General features: G+C 45.3%; 1 long non-coding RNA gene across 2 annotated transcripts; it reads left to right on the top strand.

The window, feature by feature from the left end:
• Window positions 1-1,490: 1,490 nt before the first annotated feature.
• On the top strand, window positions 1,491-6,914 carry LOC139279426 (uncharacterized). Of its 2 annotated transcripts, none has more exons than XR_011596474.1 (3): window positions 1,491-1,673; window positions 4,150-4,271; window positions 6,525-6,914. It is a non-coding gene; the product is annotated as an uncharacterized lncRNA (long non-coding RNA). The 2 variants fall into 2 exon arrangements; XR_011596473.1 differs by having other exon boundaries at window positions 4,129-4,271.
• The last annotated feature ends 17,222 nt before the right edge of the window (window positions 6,915-24,136 follow it).

Here is a 24,136-nt window from a genome sequence, read left to right as displayed (position 1 = left end):
GCCAGGGATTCCCAAGAGTCGGTGGGGATGTCACACTTTTTCAAGGAGGCTTTGAGGGTGCCCTTGAAACATTTCCTCCGCCCACCTTTGGCTCATTTGCCATGAAGGAGCGCTTGCTTTGGGAGTCTCGTATCAGATTTGTGGACGATGTGGACCGTCCAGCAGAGTTGATCGAGCGTGGTCAGTGCTTCGATGCTGGGGATGTTGGCTTGAACGAGAATACTGACGTTGGTGCGCCTATCCTGCCAATGGATTGGCAGGATCTTGCGGAGGCAGCGTTGGTGGTACTTCTCCAGTGCTTTGAGGTGCCTACTGTATATAGTCCATGTCTCAGAAGCATATAGGAGGGCATGTCCCACCACAGCTCTATAGACCCTGAGCTTGGTGCCGGGTTTGAGGTCCTGGTCTTCAAACACTCTCTTCCTCAGGCGACCGAAGGCTGCGCTGGTACACTGAAGGCGGTGTTGGACTTCGTCATCGCTGTCTGCCCTTGTTGACAGTAGGCTCCCGAGGTTTGGAAAAAGATCCACATTGTCCAAGGCCTCGGGGAGGATTTTGATAACCGGGGAGCAGTGCTGCGTGGAGGGGGCAGGTTGGTAGAAGACCTTTGTCTTACGGATGTTTAGTGTAAGGCCCATGCTCTCTTAAGCGTCGGTGAAGGTGTTGGCGATGGCTTGTAGAATGGCCTCCGAGTGTGCACAGATGCAGGCATCGTCTGCGTACTGTAATTCAATGACAGAGGATGGGACAACCTTGGATCTGGCCTGGAGGCGGCGGAGATTGAACAGTTTTCCGTTTGTTCTGTCGATTAGCTCCACTCCAGCGGGGAGCTTGCTGAGGGTGAGATGGAGTATTGCAGCGAGGAAAATCGAGAAGAACGTTAGTGCGATGACACAGCCTTGTTAACACCGGTCCGAAGATGAATTGGGTCTGTGGTGGATCCGTTGGTCAGGATCACGGCTTGCATGTCGTTGTGAAGCAGGTGAAGGATGGTGACTGTTGTAGGTATTAGGCACCCTAGGGCAACGGCACCTGTAGGATAAGGTTAGAATTAAATATGTAACTTGTACCATAAAATGGCTACCAGTGAAGCCTCAAGGGATTTATGTTAGCTGAAATAGACCGCATTCCTGGAGACTGATACTTGTTGTTTCCCACACACAGGACCAGCAAGCAAGTTCTGCAGGTGTCTCTAATCAGCTAGGCCTCAGGACCAAATGTTCTAGTAACAATACGGCTCTGTAGCAGGATGGAGATAAGGAGGCTACCCAATGCCAGCATCCAAGGACAGTAAGATAAGAGAGGCCCAGGCCATGTTACAAGACACATGAGTCATCCCTAGCAACACACCCCTTAGCAACACATCTCTTGGCAACACATGAGCCACTTTACGTTTAGAGACTAACGCTATTGGTCTAATGTAACTGTAGTAAACTGTTGTATGTAACTGTAGTAAACTGTTGTAAAACATATAAAGATCCATGAAACCCTTTGTTCAGCGGAGAGAAGCCTGGACTCAGTCTTGTGATTTCCTCCCCGCTGGCGTAAATAAAGGCCGCACTTGCATTGGAACCGACTCTGAGTGTTGAGTGATTCTTCTGACAAACACTAACACTAACAGTGGCATCACGAACAGGATTTCGGGGTCGCTGGGTGCCCTTGGAAAAACCCGGGTGAGTATAAAAAATTATAATTATAAAGGGTGCGGAAGGTGGATGCTGGTTGATCGACACGAGGGGACGGTCCAATATCTCAAACACCTAGCCTGAGCCTGAATTAAGAGGACTTTAGTCCCACGTGACGGCCAGGAATTAATTAGGTTCCGGGAACACACTTGGACCGTGGGATCGTGATACCGAAAGACATTTTCCGGACCCAGTAGTGTAATTTGAGATATACTCCGGGGTAGAACCAAGCGGTGTACAGCAGCTAACGGAATCCAAACCTGTGAACAGGGTCGGACCAACGGGCAAGAGTCGTTAGTCGTTAAGGTTAACGTAAGCACTGCGGGAATTGATTAAACGCATTTTTAAGAATTGTATAAGTTTGTGTAACAGTAGAACTTGTGACCTGACAGTAGCTAGGAGACGGTTTACTACAAGTTACGCTAGGTAGAAAGCGGACCTCTGAGAGTAGATACCTAACGGATCTAGTCCTACCCAGGAATGGCCATGAAAGCAAGTAAACTCAAGTGGGGATCAGAAGGGTCCATTACCCACCATCTGGCGGAAAAGCAAAAGAAACTAATCGAGAAAATGGTGGGAGAAGGAACGGAAAGTCAAAAAGAAAAAAAGGATGTGGTCTTGATACTGCGAGCCCATGTAAATTAACATAGGAAGCTAAGATTAAAAAAACTGACGGTGATTGTCTTAAGTGAAGTATGGAAGAGGAATAGAGCCGGCCAAAAAAAAAAGATTAATAGGAAAGAAGAGAGACTTTTGTAAATGTCTGGTTGTTGAGTGAGAGACCCTGTGTGATTTTGTGACTGTGGAATGAATTTTTATGTTGTCATGTTTCTGAAAGCCTGGTTGGAAGAGGAATGCTAGTGTCTGTTTATTTTAGCTAACCCTTTGTAGTGTTGTCCTGTATGTGGGAAGTTTTAAGACATTTTAAGTTAGAAACGCAGGTGTGGATTTATTCGGATGATAAGTTACGGAGCTAGGAAATGTACAAAGGATAGGTTTGTTGAGCAAAAGATAAAAAATACATGGTCCCGGTGGTTAAAAAAAAAGAATTTACTTGTCGAAAGAAAACATGCAATGATTGATTGGGTTGAAAGACATAAATTTAGTCTCAGAATGAGATAAAGAATGCTTTAAAAAAAAAAGAGCTTCTAGCAAAAAAAAAAGGTTTTAAATAAAGATTGAAATGACAAAGTTTGAATTGGGATTTTGAGATATTCAGAGAAGGCACAGAAAATAAAGACGCCACTTTGAAAGTAAACAAAATGTGTTTGTGATGGAAAAAGACATAACTTACTCAATACTAGTTGATGTTTGCTGTGAAAAAGATATTGGTTTAATTAGAAAAAGAAAAAAAAATTTGGAAGACGTAAAAAAACACTCAACATTGATAATGATTTTAAATTATGAGAAAGTTTCAATGCAGTTTGAAAAGATTTCCAAAATGGACAGTGTTTATCAAGAAAAGTCCCGAACAGTCTAAACAAGCAGGAGGGTTTTGAAGATCTAAGCTATGCGAACTCAGCACAGAGAAAAAAAAAACTGGGAATTAGAGAATCTTACTGAATTCTTAAATTCTTATAGAAAATGAAACTGGCACAGAAGTTTAGATTTTGTGCTGAGAGAGAAATTAAAAAAAAACAAAATTGAATTTCAGTAAACAAAATTGCTATAAAAAATGTGTGGTCTCGTTTTATATCAATTAAAAAAAAAAATTTCTTTGGCAAGTACTTGAATTAGAAGTTAAGAAAACATTGGAGTTTACCCTAAAATGCCGTCTTCCCTGATGAGAAGATTTTTATTATTTATGCTGTTTAACGGATTCCTAATTTCTAAGCAAGTTTTGAAGGCACAAAGACTTTTTTTTTCAGATGATTACGTGAAGTCACGTAATGACATCAGGTCTTCTTACAAACCTGGAAAGGAGTTAACCCTTTCCATTGACAGCCGTTTAAGATACTGAACATTATTAGTTTGGATTTCTTAATAGAAAAAAAAGACTCACCTAACAGAGGAAACATGAAATAAAAACAGAACTAGCTTATGTAATAATACTTGCCTGATACAATAAAGAAATAGATACTCAAACAAAACAAATTGAAGAGTTAAAAGCTAAGATAAACAGGCTGGAAGAGATAACGGGACTAGACGGATAGTGCAGTGCGCAGCCATAGCACCATCACCTCTGGCAATAGAGCCAATGGAGCCCACGGTGGGTAGGTGTAGTCCACAAACCCAACCTAACGGTAAAGCAGACAACGATGTTCGGAGGAATAGCTTTGGCCTTGGTCATAATAGGAGTTTGGGTAATATTTAAGTGGGTAAAGACACGGGCGCACGCCCCACAAATTCAACTCGAAATGGTTCGATTATAACCTTGTGCTTCTGATTTCGCAGGGTGACAGGGATACTCGTAGAGCAAAACCTAACCCCTGGTGACGACCAGGCCATCTGTTTAAAATTACAGATAATACCTACCAGAATGGGAATACGAACGGCACTCCTCGTAATATGGATAGCCCTGCGACAGGCACGTACCCTGGACGACACCGACGGATTGCAGCGCACTCAGGAAATAAACAACTACCGGTACATAAACTATGGAGTCTTGTTTAATTTAACGGATGGAATGTGCATCCCAGCAGCCAAGGACTGGAGCAAGGACAGGACTTAATTTAATGCATGGTTACAAGTGAATCCTAATAAGAATCCTAATAAGAGTATGTGTACAGTGCTCCACAGGTATAAGGAGCAGCTGCATTAAACGGAGGGATGTCAAAAGGCCTGATGAATGTATTTTCGGCATAATTTGCGCGCCTCCGGGACAATCCCAGCAATCAGTCATCCGCAAAAAAGGAGTGGGGCTGTGTGGGTACTACGAGGAAGTGGGGGCGGCTGCAATATCATTGTATGTATGCTTCTCACCCCCTCCGACACCCATAAGAACCACTGCATTGCCCGAGAAACTGCCTTGTCCCATAACTACTAAGGGACCAGAAAATGGGATTGTAATATACAACGAAGGGGAATTATTGTATGATAATGTTAAACATGAAATTGTGCCTGTTCTGATCAATATTTCAGGCATCCAGATGCCGGAATACTGTACAGAACAGTCAAGGAAAATGTACAATGTATTAAGTAAAGTTGTAATGCAACAGGCTGCCAATGCAATGGGTGCCAGTAGATTCCGAGGATAGGGGTCAGCCCCCAGGACAAAGAGGGAACTAAAACATGATATTGCTACCGTTTTCAATACAGGGACTTCCGTAGTAAACTTGATAGACATACAAGGATTAAATGAGAGGGTGGAACAGCTTAGAGGGGTGATGAAGGGGTTATTAGAGAGGGTGGAGCAAAACCAGGAAGACCAAGCCAATCTAGGAAAGGAGGGCGCCGAAATCCAGTTGGATGGCATCTCAGTCCTGGAAGCTTACGTCAAAACCATTAATCACTTCATTGATAGAGAAAAAGAAGATACAGGAAAGCAAAGACAGGGGCAACTCTGTCACGCTTATGGTTTGTGGATGGTAGGACAGATCCGCCACAATCTCGACCAGATCCAACGCGGGGAAGTACCCGATTGGATAGACAGTTCACATCTGGCTCAGTTGGCTAACCAGAGGGGGACACTGGATAATTGTACTCTGAAGGGACTGACCCGAGTATACCCAGCAATTCCAGATTGCCAGATGGGTAGGAATACTGGGATAGAGATAGTCCTGATGATCCCTATAGCCACGCCGGACTCAGGGCCGTTCTCCCTGTACCAACTAGAGAATATCGGAGTAATACGGGAAAATGTCTCCATGCGTTACTATCTGACCACCACCTCCGCCGTTCGTCGAAACAACATACTTACCGGGATTTCCCTAACAGATTGCAAGCAAAGGGGGGAGATCACAGTATGCCCTCACCCGGTAGGCCGAGGGGAGCTAGACGAGTGCGGGTTTAACCGAACCGACGGGTGTGTACTAGAAATAGTGCCCGCACATAGGCACTTCGCGAGGGCAGGTTATGGAGGAAAAGGAAGATACTGCGTCTCTACCACAGAGCGTTCATACCAGTATAATAACCTGCAGTGCCCTATACCACAGTCAAACTTTTGCTTTACGCCACTACGACCTGTCACGATCGGGCAAGCACATATCACCCAGGTTAGGCGCCGGAAGCCTGAAGTTATTGAGGTAACCGATCAGCTCCAGGATCATTTGCAGGATTATGATGAGCCAGATCAGGTCCCTATCCCACATCTAACCGAAGTATTACGAGAATTGAGGCTCAGGGTGGGTCAATCCGTAAAGCTCTACCACCAACTGCAAACTAAAATCAAAGTACTGGAAGAAGATATCGAAATAGACTTACAAAGTCAGAGTTGGTGGAGTAAGGTCTGGGACTGGGGAATAAATGTGAACATCCATCCATGGATTCGTATAATTTCACACATACTGGTCGGGATACAATCTTAGCAATAACATGGGGCATAATGGCCTGCCAGGCATGCAGACACCATTTGACCTTAGTTAATTTGATCTAAGCAACCGGGACTCTTGAAACCGCGTGACTGGCCAGCACGTTGAGGCAGGGAGTACCGGGCCGTGCACAAAATCTAACATAAGTAGGGCGGTCAGTTAAAGGGGGACTAGGACTAGTCCCCTTACCGAAAGGAGGGAATTGTTGTAGGTATTAGGCACCCTAGGGCAACGGCACCTGTAGGATAAGGTTAGAATTAAATATGTAACTTGTACCATAAAATGGCTACCAGTGAAGCCTCAAGGGATTTATGTTAGCTGAAATAGACCGCATTCCTGGAGACTGATACTTGTTGTTTCCCACACACAGGACCAGCAAGCAAGCTCTGCAGGTGTCTCTAATCAGCTAGGCCTCAGGACCAAATGTTCTAGTAACAATACGGCTCTGTAGCAGGATGGAGATAAGGAGGCTACCCAATGCCAGCATCCAAGGACAGTAAGATAAGAGAGGCCCAGGCCATGTTACAAGACACATGAGTCATCCCTAGCAACACACCCCTTAGCAACACATCTCTTGGCAACACGTGAGCCACTTTACGTTTAGAGACTAACGCTATTGGTCTAATGTAACTGTAGTAAACTGTTGTATGTAACTGTAGTAAACTGTTGTAAACCATATAAAGATCCATGAAACCCTTTGTTCAGCGGAGAGAAGCCTGGACTCAGTCTTGTGATTTCCTCCCTGCTGGCGTAAATAAAGGCCCCACTGGCGTTGGAACCGACTCTGAGTGCTGAGTGATTCTTCTGACAAACACTAACACTAACAGTGACAAACTTCTGGGGGCAGCCGAATTTGAGGAGGACGCTCCATAATCCCTCATGGTTGACAGTGTCGAAGGCCTTTGTGAGTTCAAAGAACGACATGTACAGGGATTGGTGCTATTCCCTGCATTTCACTTGGATTTGCCACCCGGTGAAGATCATGTCCATTGTGCCCCTTAGGGGGCCAGCAGTGGGGTCGTGGCACAGGAGCGGCGGGGTCGCAGCGGGGTTGTGGCCCAGAAGCTGCGGGGTCGTGGCCCAGGAGCGGCGGGGTCGTGGCCCAAGAGCTGCGGGGTCGTGGCCCAGGAGCGGTGCAGCACGGGCCAACAGCGAGGTCATGAGGCTGCCACTGCATCCTATGAAATCCAGGGAGAGAGTTCCTGCGGGAAGGAGAAAGGAGGACAGGAGGAGTATGTGTGTTTGTATGTACTAGGCCCGTACAGCGGAGCCTGGTCTCCAGTCGCCTTGGAATCCTTACCACTGGACCAAGGTCTTGCTCTGTCAAGCCCGTGTGCAGCTGGTGTGCTATGGCTACCACACATTAAAAGAATTCATGCACAGACATCTTCCACCCTTCAAAATGAATAAGGGATATGGGTTAATATTCTAGCATGGATTGAGGATTGGTTAACGGAAAGAAAACAGAGAATAGGAATAATGGGTCATTTTCGGGTTAGCAGACTGTAACTAGTGGGGTACTGCAAGGATCGGTGCTTGGGCCTCAGCTATTCACAACATATATCAATGATTTGGATGAGGGGACAAAATGTAATATATCCAAGTTTGCTGATGATATAAAGCTAGGTGGGAATGTAAGTTGTGAGGAAATTGCCAAGAGGTTTCAAGGGGATATAGACAGGCTAATTGAGTGGGCAAGAGCATGGCAAATGGAATATAATGTGCAATGCAAGCCTGTACCGACTGTTTTCCCAGACGCTGTTGTTGGTGGAAGCTCAATGAGGCACACGCACCGAATTTAGCGACTGGAACGCAAGCCTGCGCGTTGCACCAGGAATACGCCATGATCGAAGTGATCAGCAACAGCCATGTGCTAATGATTTGCCTCCTCCCCCCCACCCCCGCCCCCCCCCCCGCCATGGTGAGCCTCGAATGAACTTTCTGTCGGGGGCTAAAAGTTGCGCGCTCGGTCGCTAAGCTCTAACGCTCGCATTAACGTGCCCTCAGCTGCTAACTGAGGCATAGGCAACTGAAAATCCAGCTCCAGGTCTGATGTTTGGTAAATGCTACATTGCTTCCATGTTTAAACCACTGTTGTTGAAGGGTGAAAGCCTGAGAAGCCAGCTTGGTAAAACTAGCCAACCCTCGTCTGCATTTCTGAGGATAAAAGCCTTTACCTTGGAGACAAGTCTTCCTAGATAAATCTCTAAATATGCTGGTCTAGTTTCCACTAGATAAGGCAAGGGAATACACAATAAATGGTACGATACTGAGAAACAAAGAGGAACAAAGGGACCGTGGAGTGCATGTCTACAGATCCCTGAACGTAGCAGATCAGGTAGATAAGGTGGTTAAGAAGGCATACGGAATACTTTCCTTTATTAGCCGAAGCATAGAATACAAGAGCAAGGAGGTTATGCTTGAACTGTATAAAACACTAGTCAGGCCACAGCTGGAGAACTGCGTGCAGTTCTGGTCACCACATTACAGGAAAGATGTGATTGCACTAGAGAGGGTACAGAGGAGATTTACGAGGATGTTGCTGGAGAACTTTAGCTATGAGGAAAGATTGGATAGGCTGGGGTTGTTTTCTTTGGAGCAGAGGAGGCTGAAGGAAGACTTGATTGAGGCATATAAAATTATGAGGGGCCTAGATAGAGTGGATAGGAAGGACATATTTCCCCTAGCAGGGAGGTCAATAACCAGAGGACATAGATTTAAAGTAATTGGTAGAAGGATTAGAGGGGAGTTGAGGAGAACTTTTTTCACCCAGAGTGTGGTGGGGGTCTGGAACTCACTGATTGAAAGGGTGATAGAGGCAGAAACGCTCATCACATTTAAAAAAGTACTTGGATATGCACTTGAAGTGATGTAACCTACAGGGCTACGAACCCAGAGCTGGAAAGTGGGATTTGGCTGGATAGCTCTTTTTCGGCCGACACAGATATGATATTTTGAATGGCCTGCTTCTGCACCATAAATTTCTATGATTCTATGATAGACAGCGCAATCCGCCTGGAATCGGCCAAACCAGCGCAAAAGATAGTGGAATTTTAAATGCAAGTTACATCAATCTTAAATGCTGCTGAAAAAATGGGGTGGATTTTCAGCTCATTTGCGCTTTAGTTAGCACCCCAGCGGGGCGTTAAAGGCTGTTTTTAGGCGTTATGCCAGGTGCCCATGATTTAACGCCCGGCCGGAAGCTTTGGCTATTGGTTTGCGCCATGATTATAACGTCAATTGTTGTGCAGTAGCAGGGAACATATGCAGCATCTCTCAGCACGCTGCACATTGCTGCATTCGCCATGTTACAAGGGCACTGTACGCACGCAGAATGGACTTCATAAAGTTCCCAATGAGCAGGGACAGCCAAAATGTGAGGGCTTTAGGATTTGGAAGAATTGTAGGCTTCCCCAAGGTTCAAGGAGCCATTGACTGCACACATGTCACCTTGCGAGCACCATTACACCACGCAGAGGTCTTCAGTAACTGAAAGGGATACCACTCCCTAAACATACAGCTGGTCTGCAACCACATGCAGCACATCCTCACAGTGAGCGCACATAATGCTTTCATTTTGCGTGAGAGCAGTGTGTCATGAATGTTTCAGTGTTAAAGACAAGGGCAGGGCTGGCTGATCGGGGCAAAGGTTACGGCTTGGCCAGCTGGCTCATGAACCCCCTCCGGAACCCCGCCACAGAAGCCGAGCAGCACTACAATGACAGCCATGCAGCGACCTGCAACATCATCGAACAGGCAATTGGCGGGCTCAAGCAGCGCTTCCGATCCCTGGACCGCGCTGGAGGCAGCCTTCAATACTCCCCTCAACAGGTCTCTGAATCATTGTGGTGTGTTGCATGCTACACACCTTAGCCATTACGGGGGCCAGGCATTGCTAGTGGGGATTGCAGGACCATTTCAGGAGAAGGACGAGGATGACAAGCCTGCTGAGGAAACCATTGCGGATCCACCACAACCACAGGGGAGGCGACCGCAGCAAGAACCTTACGTCGCCAGCTCATCATTGACCGGTTTACTTGAATGGTAAAGATGGGGTTGCAGCTTTGATTCGCAACTCTGTGCCACCAAGACGGCTCATCGGCACTGAATTCTGCAATGAGACAAAAAGCACCGATGGCAAAGGTCAAACAAACATTTTTATAAACATCAATAACGAACAATGCCCCCCCCAACAACCCTAAATGATACAATGATTAAACCAAAACTAACTCAACACAAAACTGCTTCCTGCAGCAAGTCAATGCAAAATAAGCCATTTCTTAACATACAACTATTTACAATGTGAACAATTCTACATAAATGCATGAGCTCAACCTTGTGCCAGCCCTTAATGGCTCTTAGTCACACTTCCACCCCCCTTCCCATCAGCCCCCTCCCACACCTGCTGCTACTCCTCAATGAGGCCTCAGTTCCTACAGCAAGGCTGTTGGAGGGCTGCTGTGTTGGGGGCCCAGACAATGCAGATGGTGTTTGAGGACGCCCTGGACAAGCTCTTGGCCTGGGAGGCCCGACTGTGGCCTGCTGTGCCTCATCATCGGTGGAAGCAGTCACTGGTGGCTGGGGTGTGTACCGTGTATGGTGCATGGTTGGTGAGTCAGTGGTGGGAGCCGAAATGCTATCATTCTGAGGAAGGACAGAACCTTCCAATTCCTGGGAGGCACTGACTCTCCGACAAGGCTGGGCCTTAACATTCGGAGCACGATGTGTCTCCACAACTTGCTGGTCTGCTTCAGCACCACCCCTTCCCCGTTGGACAGTGGGGAACGCAGAGAGGATAGCAGTAGTCATCGGCCGCATCACATCACCAAGCTGAAGCGTAGCTTGTGCCTGCGATGCACTCAAGGCTGTGACGTGTTCAAGGGCACGTGCCACACACTCTGGAACGTCACTGTCACTGTTCGAGGCCGCCAGCCTCAGTGTGTGGGCAATGATGGCCTCACTGGACGCCTGAGTCGCATTGACAATCCAATTCGCTGCCTCCGCGACAGTCGCAGTAAGCTTGTCGATGTTCTCTGGGATCCGTCCCACTGCATCCATACGGTCACGGTGCATTCCTGTGGTTTCCCTGGACATTTTCACCAAGTGCAGCTCCATGTCTGCCTATAGTTGAGCAGACTAACTTTGCCGGCTTACCCTCCGGAGAGCTGGCCTGCGAGATTGCCCTATCACACTGTGTTGCTGTATGCGACTGGAGTCAGCAGCCTCCGTAGACTCAAACCCTTCAAAAATCTCATTACTGCCAGATGAGGAATGTTGAGAAGGGGCAACTGGTGGGCTCTGCGGCTTAGCAGGCCTGATCATCACCGCCATGGCCTGAGGTCGATGCGTCCCGGGAAGGCTGGTGCGATTGTGGCTGAAACACAGAACCACATGCGTGTGGTTAGCAGCAGGGGAGGGGGCAGGGTGACATGAGGAAGGTGACATCGTACATGTTCATTTGAAGGGTCGCTGCCACTTCATTATATGACAATGCAGTCTCTTCAGGCGCCCTATCCATTTACATACCCGCACTACCCGAAGGGGCTCAGTATCGCCCCGGCAACTGCCTGAGCTGCTACTCCAATGAGGGCCGACACCCATTCCTCAACATCATTCAGTTCCAGTATTTGAGGCAGACCCCCGCCTGTGCACAGCTGCTCCGTCTTGTTGTGGGAGTGCTTCGACTGTAAAGAGACAAATAGGAAGGGTTCAGAATGGGTTTCTCTCCTGTTGTGGCACATATGCCTACCATAGTACAATAAGTGAGACTGTGTGAATGTACTAGTTGCTTCCATTCAATCAGTTTTGATGTTGCATGAGCTTCATGTGCAATTGGTGTGGGGTTAGAGGGATGTAGGAGCTGTAGGTGATCTTTCTGAGAGAAATAGCAGCAGTGGAAGTGTATTGCGAGGAAGGATATAAATTAGTGAGTTCATGTGCATCGATCATTAGAAGGCAATGGGTGCAGAAGTAAGCTTTCATCTTTCTGATACGTTGTGAAACCCACGCCACAGACAGCAAGACTTTTGAGAGGGACCATATACATGAAAGACTTCACATAGTGTGTGAGATTCATGTTAGAAGGAAAGGAGGCATACATAAATGTGAATGGAACTCACCCTGATGACTCTGGTAAGGTCGTTGAACTTTTTTCGACAGTGTGTCCCAGTTCTGGGCAGTGTCTGCAGCAGAGCCCTCCTGTGCTATGTCCCTCCACAGCCTCTTAAATACAGGTGGGAGTGGTCTGGCTCCCCCAGCAAGATGGAATGAGGATCATCTCCTCTCCACTACATGGACTGAGGCCTCACTCACCTCATTACTGAAGCGCCTGACCGCTGCCTTCCTTCCTGCTCCTCCCTCTCTACAGAAGTGGCTGAAGTGGGCAGTTTATATGCACATGCAAGATGCCGTGCCCTGCATTAGCGTTTGCGGCCGGGAAGATAACAATTTCACTGTGCATGTACAAATGGCCACCTCCTTTAATGACGCAAGTTTTGGCTCTGTTGTGCAATGCCTGACTTAACGCCAATGCTACTCCAACTTACATTTTCGCCGAAACTTGCAGTCAAAGGTGCAAACTATTTTCAGGCACTAACTTTAATGCCCCGCCGCGATTAATACCCCGAAATCCAAAAGCCCAAAATCCAGCCCAATATTATGCTGGATGCTGGCCCTGCCCACAAAACTCTCCATGCCCCAGATCAAAATAATGGGGATGCCGACTTTCCACCGATTGCGCCAATTGTGGGCTCTCGAGGAGGCTGTTTAAATTAACTCGTTTTCTTTTGTAGGCATACTTTAAAAGTTTCAGATCTTCCTTGCTTCAGAATTCCAATTGTCCTTTCAACGACATTGCATGTGGCTATATGGCTTTCATTGTAGCGCTTCCCAACTTCTGTCTCTGGATTACGCAGGAGTGGTCATGAGCAAGGCCATATCCTTTATCCCCCAATATCCAACCATGACTGTTGGAGCGGATTTTTGGACATATATTTGATTGTATACGGGACCAAACATTTGTTTTATTTTCCCCTTTAAATGAATTTTGTAAGGGACAATGAGATAATGAACACTGGAGAATTAAGTGCTAGGTATGTTTGTTTATACCGGTGTCAAAAGCCTGCACTTGTTTATACTGCCCTGTCACAATGCAGGATGGGTTATATATCAAAAGCTTAGCCTTCGATAAGTCAAAACTTTGTAGCGCTAAAGCATGTGTTGTAAAGTGACATAATTTGTAAGATAAAAGGACTTCACTGCAGATACCAATTTGAGACGATGGTTCAAAGACAGGGGTCTTTAACACTTCTCCCAAAGCTTTGTCTCCGATTTAATAAACCTCTCTTTATATATATTATACAGTCTTGGAAATATTTTTCCACAACAAAATGGCGTCACGAACAGGATACTGTCTGATTAGACGTGATCACTTAAGACAGTATCTGGAATCTGGTGTTAGAGACTGAAAAGAGAGGTGTACGGGCACGACGGGATAGTGTATAAGATACGAGTAAACAGATAGCTGGAAGAGGCTGACTAACCAGTTTGAGTTGTCTCTTTAGTAAATAAGGTCGGTGCGGAAGGGAACTGATCGATCCAACCTAGAGCCGAAAACTCCGGTGGTAAGGAAACACGCTAGCTTTGTTGCGAAGACAAAGGGTCTCCACAGAGTAGTCGTGGCCGTGAGTATTACAGAAACAAAGGGAAACATCCGAGACTGGCGAAAATGGAAGGTAAGGAAGGGAATGTAAATCGCGGGCTGCCCGGGTCATTAATTAATTCCTATCATTAATTGTAACTTGCGTAATTACGTAATGCCATAAAAAAGCTGATAGTGACTATCTTAAGTGACATATGGATCCAGACATAAGCTTTGTTGAATGAAGAGAGACTTTTGTGAGTATCTATTTTGAATGAAGAGAGTACTCGAGTGATTTTGACTGTGGAATGAATGAAAGCCTGCTTGGGAAGGTGTGGAGTTGTCTGCCTGTTTTAGCTCCACCCACTCTTTCCAAACAGAGTGAAATTTTTTTTTAACCCTTCGTAGTGTTGTCCTGTATGTGGGAAGTTTAAGAAACTGCGAACCTTATGGTATTACATTTTAAGTTAGAAACGAAGGTGTGGATATATTCGGATGATAAGTTACGGAGCTAGGAAATGCACAAAGGATAGGTTTGTTGAGTAAAAGATAAAAATACATGGTCCCGGTAGTAAAAAAAAAAAGAATTTGACACGCTCACTTACTTGTCGAAAGAAAACATGCAATTGGGTTGAAAGACATAAATTTAGTCTAGGAATGAGATAAAGAATGCCTTTTAAAATGCTCCCATTTTCCTTTGTGTAAAACCTTGACATGAAAGCTTCTAGCTCAGTAAAAAAAAAGAGTTTTAAATTTAGAAATACTTCAGGGATTAGGTCAAACTCCTGGGCGAGTGGTGAGCTATCTGTGAAGGTGTAAAAGGGACTTTTGAAAAAGGCTAAAACAGTAAGCTTTAGCAGTTTAGAAAAGAAAAAGATAAAGCAGGAAAAGGTCTCTGCCACGGGAACAGGAGGAGGGCAGAAAAGGGGGACTTGCCACAATACCCTATAAGACCTGAAGCTAGAACAGCGGTTGTAGAAATAGTAAAAGGGCTAGTGGAAAAGGGTATCTTAAAAGAAACAGTTAGCACCACTAACTCCCCAAAAAGGCCCAGGTAGGGAAATCCCAGGTCCTGTACCTAGGGTACTGCCTCTCAAGGGGCTGAAAGAAATGCCCTCGGATAGGAAAAAGGCTGTCAAGGACATGCCTAGACCAGTAACGGTAAGGGGGGTGAGGAAAGTACTGGACCTCTTTAATTACAGCTGGAACTTTATCCCTGATAAAAGGAGACCTATAGCCTATTACTCTACCACCAAAAGCTCGGTGGTGACTGGGTTATCCAGATGTATAGCTGCGCTAGATTGCGCAGCTTGGGTGGTAAAAATTAAGCGAGCCTGTGGTGATGACTGGAAACATCATTCTCCACACTAAACACACATTGGTAGAAATGTTAAACACAGGAAAACTGAGAACCGTATCTAATATGAGACGGGCAAAGTGGGAAGCAGTCCTCTTAACACCCAACAAAGCGGTAACCATAATTAGGGATGTAGGAAACAACCCTGCAGAAGGTATGATGGGTGAAGGGGAACCCCACTTTTGCAAAGAGGTATGTGAGGATATGGAAGAGGATAGAATAAAAGACGCCCCTCTTCAAACCGCAGAACAAACCTTGTTTGTGGACGGCTCACGAAAATACGTAGAGGGACTACCTCGTACCGGATGGGCCGTAGTTAACCAGGATCTAGAGACAGTTGAATCAGGGCGAATTAATGGGGGATCGTCAGCTCAAGTGGCAGAACTGGTAGCCCTCACCCGGGCACTGGAATTATCGGAAAATAAGATTGTTAATATCTATACGGACAGTAGATATGCATTCGGGGTAGTACACGATTATATGACAGCATGGGGGAGAAGGGGTGTTTGCGATGGATAAAGACATAACTTACTAAATACCAGTTGATATCAGCTGTGAAAAAGATATTGGTTTAATTGGAAAAAAAAGAATTTGAAGAGGTAAAAAACAATCTCCATTGATAATGATTTTAAATTATTAAAATTAAGTCAATCCCTCTGGGGCCCGAGACGAACAGATAAGTATTGAGAAACTACACCAGGACACTTCTGAGGAGGAAATAGGTATGTGGACAAAGAAGGGCGCAACGCAAGGGAAGGATAACGTTTGGAGACGAAACGACAAGGTAATGGCGCCTGAATGCATACAGAATACATTATTGGAGTTGCATCATGGCCTGTCTCATTCGGGATGAGAGGCCATGACCGGGAGTCTTGGGAGAGATTGGTGGTGGAAAGGGATGGGAGAGATATAATCCAGGCAGGCCCATTAAAATTAAAATGGAACACCAGCCCCGTCCACGGGGGCCATGGGAACACGTACAAATTGATTTCACAGGTCCTTTGCCCCCATCCCATGTAAAAAGATATGGCCTAGTGATTATAGATCAATTTACCCGGTGGGTGGAAGCTTTCCCCACACGTGATTGCACTGCCTCAACAGTGGCAAGGATATTGACTGAGGTGATTCCCCGATGGGGAGTGCCTCTTCAAATAGATTCCAACCAAGGCACCCACTTCACGGAAAAAAATTGTAAAAACAATATGCCAGTTGATGGGCATAAAACAAAAATTCCACATCCCCTACCACCCACAGAGTTCTGGGATCGTAGAGCACATGAACCGTACCCTTAAGAACGCCCTGGCAAAGGCCATGCAAACGTCAGGAAAAACGTGGACAGAAGTATTACCCATTATATTGATGAAGTTAAGAGCCACGACAAACCGGACAACCGGATTAACTCCTTGTGAACTAATGACAGGAAGGGCGATGCAATTACTAGAGAACATCATAACAGGGGGGGCCGATGTAGGCCCATTAAAAGACAAAATAAAACAGTATGTTTTGGAACTAAGTACTCAATTAAAAGGGATGCGTAAATTAGTTAGGGACAATCATGAAGAAGGAGACGCGGAAGCAGAGCTTACAAAGCTCCCTGAAGTCCTGTTGGCGGGAAGTCGCGTTATGGTAAGGGTCCTCCCGGGGAAAACTGGGGTTTGCCCCAAAAATGGATAGGACCGTATGAGGTTATAATCAGCAGGGACACTTGTGCCTGCATCGATGTTAAAGGGAACGGACAATGGAAGCATCGGACCCAGCTTAAGGTTTTTGAACCAGCCGTTTAGCACACGTATTAGTTGTTGTTGTTTGTCTATTTACAGATTGACAGCGAGAGATTCTTCAAGCAAGCCATACGGCCATTTTGCCTTTGACTATTTGTTAATTATAGAGTAATAAGATGAAACTATATATTGCGATCGGTGCGATTATCATAGTTCGTGTTAGGTCCGGCCTGCTAGCTAGACCGAAACGAGAGTTACATGTGAATACTTTTTTGTACATGTCTTATGTTTATGCGCAAAATGAGAACTTTTCTAGTTGCTGGGTATGTTCGCACATCCCCATACATAGCAAAGGAGGCATCCCCTTGAGGTCAATCTCCCTTAACATTTCGGAAGTAGCGGAGTGGGTAAGGCGACAAAACGATACAGGAGAAGTAAATGATACTTGGAACCAGAGTGGGTAATAAAGAAATGTGGAGATCGGGGGGTTACCTTTTGGATGCATTTGACGGATGGTACCAGCCGAAATACAATAGGTCGGTACGACCCCCGTTCCTGGTTTTGACCAACACCTCAGGACTTGGAAGGCCCACCGCTGACATTTGTTTCATTAGAAACCTGACTGGTGAGGAAACAGGTTTTGTAGCAGGATACTTTAACCTCGCCAGGTGGAACATAATAGCCAGCGAAACAACAAACCAGGGGTTCTTTGAAATAGAGGGTTTGAAGAATCAGACACGTAGCCAGGACTGGGACCCTAAGATTAGGTGGCGACGGGGGCTGAGAGAGAGATTGGGATCGAATCTAACAGCATACAATGGCACTTATTTTGTGTGTGGGCATAAGGCCTACCCCTGGTTGCCTCAGAACTGGAGGGGGTCCTGTTATTTGGTATATGTGGTCCCTTTTGTCAGACGGGTACGTACTTTAGCAGAAGTACAGACACCAGGTCGACTAAGACGAGATCTTACCCCGGTAGAGAGGCTATTTGGGGTCATGATGCTCCCATTCGGGATAGGACACACCATTGATGAATTACGTAACTTAGAGAGGGTACTGGAACAGATAGTTAACGACACTGCTGAAGCAATGGAGGGCATAACGGCTGAAATGGTAGCCATACGCACAATGTGCCTTAATTGGAGCTGAATGTTGCACTTACATTCCCGATAATTCAGAAAACATAACCAACCTCGCTGATCACATAAGAAGGGAGATAAAGAAGTTATCCACGACAGCAGGAGGATTTGGCTGATTTGACTGGCTGTTAGGGGGATTCTGGGGGTCCTATCTTATGCATGGAGTAATTATTCTGGTTGTAATAATAATTACTTGCTGTCTGATTATCGGGTGTTTTAATATCTGCTGTAAAGTTATGATGGCTCGACTGATGCCAGTAGCCAGTGTAATCGCCGAAGAAGAAGCACATCTGATGGAAATACCTGAAGACACCAAGGATGAAGAAACAGACAACAATGACACCGACCACTATCTTTGAAGGGTAGCCTAGAGCTACAGGCAAGGTGGACATATAGAACATCAGGGAAGTAACATACCCCAAAGGACGAATATATGCTACTATCATTGTGGTCATCTGGATTTTGTAAACATCCTCCAGGGCCAAAAGGGGGAATATTGTTGGAGCGGATTTTTGGACATATATTTGATTGTATACGGGACCAAACATTTGTTTTATTTTCCCCTTTAAATGAATTTTGTAAGGGACAATGAGATAATGAACACTGGAGAGTTAAGTGCTAGGTATGTTTGTTTATACCGGTGTCAAAAGCCTGCACTTGTTTATACTGCCCTGTCACAATGCAGGATGGGTTATATATCAAAAGCTTAGCCTTCGATAAGTCAAAGCTTTGTAGTGCTAAAGCATGTGTTGTAAAGTGACGTAATTTGTAAGATAAAAGGACTTCACTGCAGATACCAATTTGAGAGGATGGTTCAAAGACAAGGGTCTTTAACACTTCTCCCAAAGCTTTGTCTCCGATTTAATAAACCTCTCTTTATATATATTATACAGTCTTGGAAATATTTTTCCACAACAATGACCTTGTGGCTAACTCTTGAAAACAGGTCAGACACAGTGCTCTCACGCAAGATGTGCACATCATGGATGCTGCCTGGAAAATTTGCATTTACTGCCATGGTTATTTGCTCATGCTCGACAATGAACTGCACATTCAGGGAGTGGAATCCCTTTCAGTTTTGATACACCTCTGCATCCTGTAAAGGTGCTCGCAGGGCGATACGTACAGTCTATTGCTCCCTGCACCTTGGGGAAGTTTGCTATTCTCGAGAATCTCAAAGCCCTCTCACTCTGTGCCTCCCTGGTTATAGAGAAGTTTATAAAGTCTATCCGGCATGCATAAAGGGCTTCAGTCACCTGCCGAATGCAGCAATGTGTGGCGTGCTGAGAGATGCAGCAAATGTCGCCAGCTGAGGCCTGAAAGGAGTCCGATGCATAGAAGGAAAGTGCCGCAGTCACCTTTATTATATCTGTAGTGTACTTATGAATGACTCCACGAGGCAATGTGTTGTATTCAAACTGTAGTGACCTTGGTCCTTTATTTGTAACTCCAGAGTGAGGCAGCTGCATGGTGGCTCCCCAATATGCAGCCCCTGCCACCAGGGCAGGAAACCCCGGTCTCCACCAGTTGCACCCTCTAGTGGTTCCAGCATAGTATATACACAGTGTAAACCTTATTGATAGTACATCAGGTAAACAAGTCTCCATCTTATGCAACCATACAGTGACTACACAGAGAATATATCTATAGTCTGTATATATAACAACATTAACCTCAATGGGTAGTGTGGTCCTGATGGTGCTGGTAGGCTGCAGATCTCTCTTAATTAGCTGGCATATCTCACTGATGAACTCCTTTCAGATTCACAGCCTTCTAAAGCACGTGTTATTGGACAAGTCCAGGTATGATCGGTATCCCTGTAAATAAGTTGGGTGTAACATCTCTTCCTCCTCAGCAGTCTGCCATCTCTTTGATTGGGCACATAATGCTCTTCAATGAACCTTCTCGCATCTCTATTGTGCAGCATTCAAAAACGCCCTTAAAATTACACACAAATTACTTCAATGCTCCCATCCACTGCAAGCAGCCTTTTATTAAACTTCCTCCATACTGCCGGGTTAAGGTCAGGTGATTGCAGCTTTACTTGAGCGTCTTTTTGGGCGAACAATCATTTGGGCGCAATATGGGCGAAATGCCGAAAGTAGCGCTCAGCGATAATCTGGGCGATAATTGGGCGCTAGTTTCCATTATAAACGGTCTTCTGGGTCTTGCAGGAGTGATGATGTCAGATTTTTAAAAAAGGCCGGGTGATTCAGCTCATTCCTGTATGCCGAAAGTTGCGCTGATGATAAATGGGCTATAATCGGGTGCTAGTTTCCATTTATCATGAAATATAACCTGAATCTCAGTGCTTATATGGGCACTAAATGGAATCTAAATGGGTGATTATGCACTGAAAGTCTAGCCCTATAAATATTTTTAAAAATTATTTTACTAAAACTGACTAGTGTATACCAATGAAACTAGTAAATGGTTCAGTCTAATTTTAAAAAAAAGTCATTTTCAGTGCTTTATAATCAGATGACTCACATGTGGTAATGGACTAGGCACACTCATTAAAAATGCTTATTTTTTTGTGATAAACCCACTTTCAGCTGTATTAATAAAACTGCATCAAGTTACAACAATAAATATTTTTTAATGCAAGGAAAAAAAATAAATTACATTCTGTTACTGTGTTGGTTCATGAAAGATATTACATTTGTGATTATGCAAATAAGTTCGGTCAGAAACTTGAACGATAACTTCCTTTTTGAAAAGCAGCACACTTTCGAGCACAATTTGCACCCAGATTGCTGTTTGCACCCAAAGCAGAAGCTCTACCCTATTGAGTTCCCAAGGATATCACTTTTAACACAGGCAGTGAATGCATAAGCCAGTCATTAGGCTCCAAAAACCCTTCAGATTGAAAAATATACAGGATGTAAGTCTGGGTCCATAACTTTACCACAGACCAGTTGCACAGTCACTCCTGTCATATACACTCTGGCTATACACAGACTTGCACAGTCACTCCAGTTGTACATATACCTACAGAGTCACTCCTGTCATATACACTCTGGTTATACATATACCTACAGACAGAGTCACTCCTGTCATATACACTCCGGTTATACACAGACCTACACAGTCACTCCTGTCATATACACTCCAGTTATACATATACCTACAGAGTCACTTCTGTCATATACACAACCTACAGAGTCACTCCTGTAACACACAGACCAGTTACTCAGTTATTCCTGTTATGATACAGTACAGAACGAGACCGTTTGGCCCTTTGTGCCGTGCCGGCTCTTTGAAAGAGTTATCCAATTAGTCCCACTCCTCCGCTCTTTTCCATGGCCCTGCTGATTTTCCCCTTCATGTATTTTTGTTTTGAAAGTTACTATTGAATCTGCTTCAGGCAATGCATTCCAGATCATAACAACTTGCTGCATAAAAACATTCTCCCCATGTCGCCTCTGGTTCTTTTGCCAATCACCTTAAGTCTGTGTCCTCTGGTTATCAACTCTTCTGCTATTGGAAACAGTTTGTCCATATTTACTTTATCAAAACCCATATGAGGGAGAAGGGAATATAGGGTTATGCTGATAAAGTTGGATGAGGAAAAACATGAGGAGGCTCAAGTGGAGCATAAACACTGACATGGATTGGTTGGGCTGAATACTAACAAATATATTATGTGATATTTTGTCAAACGCCTTTTGAAAGTCCATATTCAAAACATCAACCACAGTACTTGCATCAACCCTCTCCGTTACTTCATCGAAGAACTCAATCAAGTTAGTTAAACACAATTTGCCTTTAACAAATCCTTGCTGGTTGTCATTTATTAACTCAAGTGAAAATTTTGTCTTGGATTATTCACTCTAAAAGTTTCCCTAGCACTGACATTAGGATGACTGGCCTGCAGTTGCCAGGTTTATCCCTCACCCCTTTAGTTATAACATACTCCTGTTATACACAATATGGTCACAGTCAGCCAGGCTATATACAGTCAGACCTGTTTTTAACAGACCAGTTGCACAGTAACCACTGTTACCCTCACCGCGCGACAAATCCAAGAAAAATGTAGGAAGCAGCATCGACCTCTGTACATGGCTTTCTATGACCTCAAAAAAGCCTTCGTCTCTGTCAACCAAGAGGGATTATGAAGTGTCCTTCTCAAATTCGGCTTTCCTCAAAATTTGTTACCATCCTCCGCCTGCTTCATGATGACATGATCCTGACCAACGGATCCACCACAGACCCAATACAAGTGCAGACTGGGGTCAAGTAAGGCTGTGTCATTGCACCAATGCTCTTCTCAATCTTTCTCATTGCAATGCTTCATCTCACCTTTAACAAGCTTCCCAGTGGAGTGAAGTTAATTTACAGGACAAGCGGGAATGTTTTCAACCTCTGCCTCCAGTGCAGGTCTAAGGTTGTCCCAACCTCTGTCATTTAATTACAATATGCAGATGACGCTTGCATTGTGCACACTCGGAGTCCGAACTCCAAACTATCGTTGACATCTTCACTGAAGCGTACGAGAGACTGGGCCTTACATTAAACATCCGTAAGACAAAGATTCTTTACCAACCTGCTCCCACCTCACAGCACTGCTCCCCGATCATCAAGATCCACGACAAGACCTCGGACAGCGAGGGAGCCTCCTATCAGTGAGGGCAGACATCGATGATGAAGTCCAACACAGCCTTCAGTGTGTCAGTGCAGCCTTGGGTCGCCTGAGGAAAAGAGTGTTCGAAGACCAAGATCTCAAACCCGGCACTAAGCTCATGGTCTACAGAACAGCGGTGATACCCACCCTCCTATATGCTTCAGGGACGAGGGGCTAGACTTTCCTGAGAGCCCCTCAACGCCCGATTGCCCATCCAGAAAAAACGTTTTGCAACTAACGCTGGTGAGAATTTCCATAATTAAGTTAAAAGTAATCGCCCAGCAAGAAAATGGATCTTGCACCAGTATTCTTGGCGGTTTCTCATCAGTTAAAGGCGAAAGTAAGTGAAACGGGCGGTTCTTAAATTAAAAAAAAATTTAGTCCAAGGCTGCAGTTGGGCCTAGGGAGGGGGGGAAACTTAAAAAAAAGTCACTAAAAAAAATGTTAATAGACTTTCCCAAGACAGTTTTACAGCTAATCGCCATTTTACAATTTAAAAATAAATAAAGAACCTTTAACTTACCTTTCTTATCAGCGTACTCACCTACCGCCCTGTTTAATCAGCTTTCACAGGGTGGTTCCATTGGCGATCTGGACGGGCTTCTGTTGAGGCCAAATTTACGCCCGAGCGATTTTCTCGGCAGTGCACGTCGGCAGTTTGCTCCCGGTGGCCGTTTTGAGATTTGGGTGGTACCTTTGAAAAAGTAAGGGGGAAACTTTCGCCAGGCAGTTTCGCTCCCAAAACAGCTGTATCGCCAATAAAACCAATAAAATGAAGGTGCAAGTCTAGCCCATAGACTATATACAGCAGACACCTCAAAGCACTGGAGAAGTACCACCAACGCTGTCTCCGCAAAATCCTGCAATTCCATTGGCAGGATAGGCGCACCAAAGTCAGTGTTCTCGCTCAGACCAACATCCCCAGCATCGAAGCATTGACCACGCTCGATCAGCTCCGATGGACAGGCCACATCGTCTGCATGCCCGACACTAGACTCCCGAAACAAGCGCTCTACTCGGAGCTCTGACATGGCAAGCGAGCCCCAGGTGGGCAGAGAAAACGCTTCAAGGACACCCTCAAAGCCTCCTTGGAAAAAATGTAACTTCCCCACCGACTCTTGGGAATCCCTGGCCCAAGACTGCCCAAAGTGGAGGAGAAGCATCTGAGAAGGTGCCGAACACTTTGAGTCTCTCCGCCAGAGCACGCGGAAACCAAGCACAAACAGCTGAAGGAGTGTACGGCAAACCAAGCACCCCACCCACCCGTCTCTCCAAACACCGTCTGCTCCACCTGTGGCAGAGACTGTAGGTTGCACATTGGTCTCATCAGTCACAAGAGAACTCATATTAGTGTGGAAGCAAGTCATCCCCGACTCCGAGGGACTGCCTAATAAGAAGAACCACTGTTATACATATTCCAGTTATTTGCAGACCAATTACACAGTCAGTCCTGTTTTACACAGTCAGATCAGTTTTTCACATTGACCCCTGTTACACATAGT

Source organism: Pristiophorus japonicus, chromosome 14, assembly GCF_044704955.1.
Source record: "Pristiophorus japonicus isolate sPriJap1 chromosome 14, sPriJap1.hap1, whole genome shotgun sequence".
NCBI classification, from domain to species: domain Eukaryota; kingdom Metazoa; phylum Chordata; class Chondrichthyes; family Pristiophoridae; genus Pristiophorus; species Pristiophorus japonicus.
This window is presented reverse-complemented; position numbering and strand designations above follow the sequence as displayed.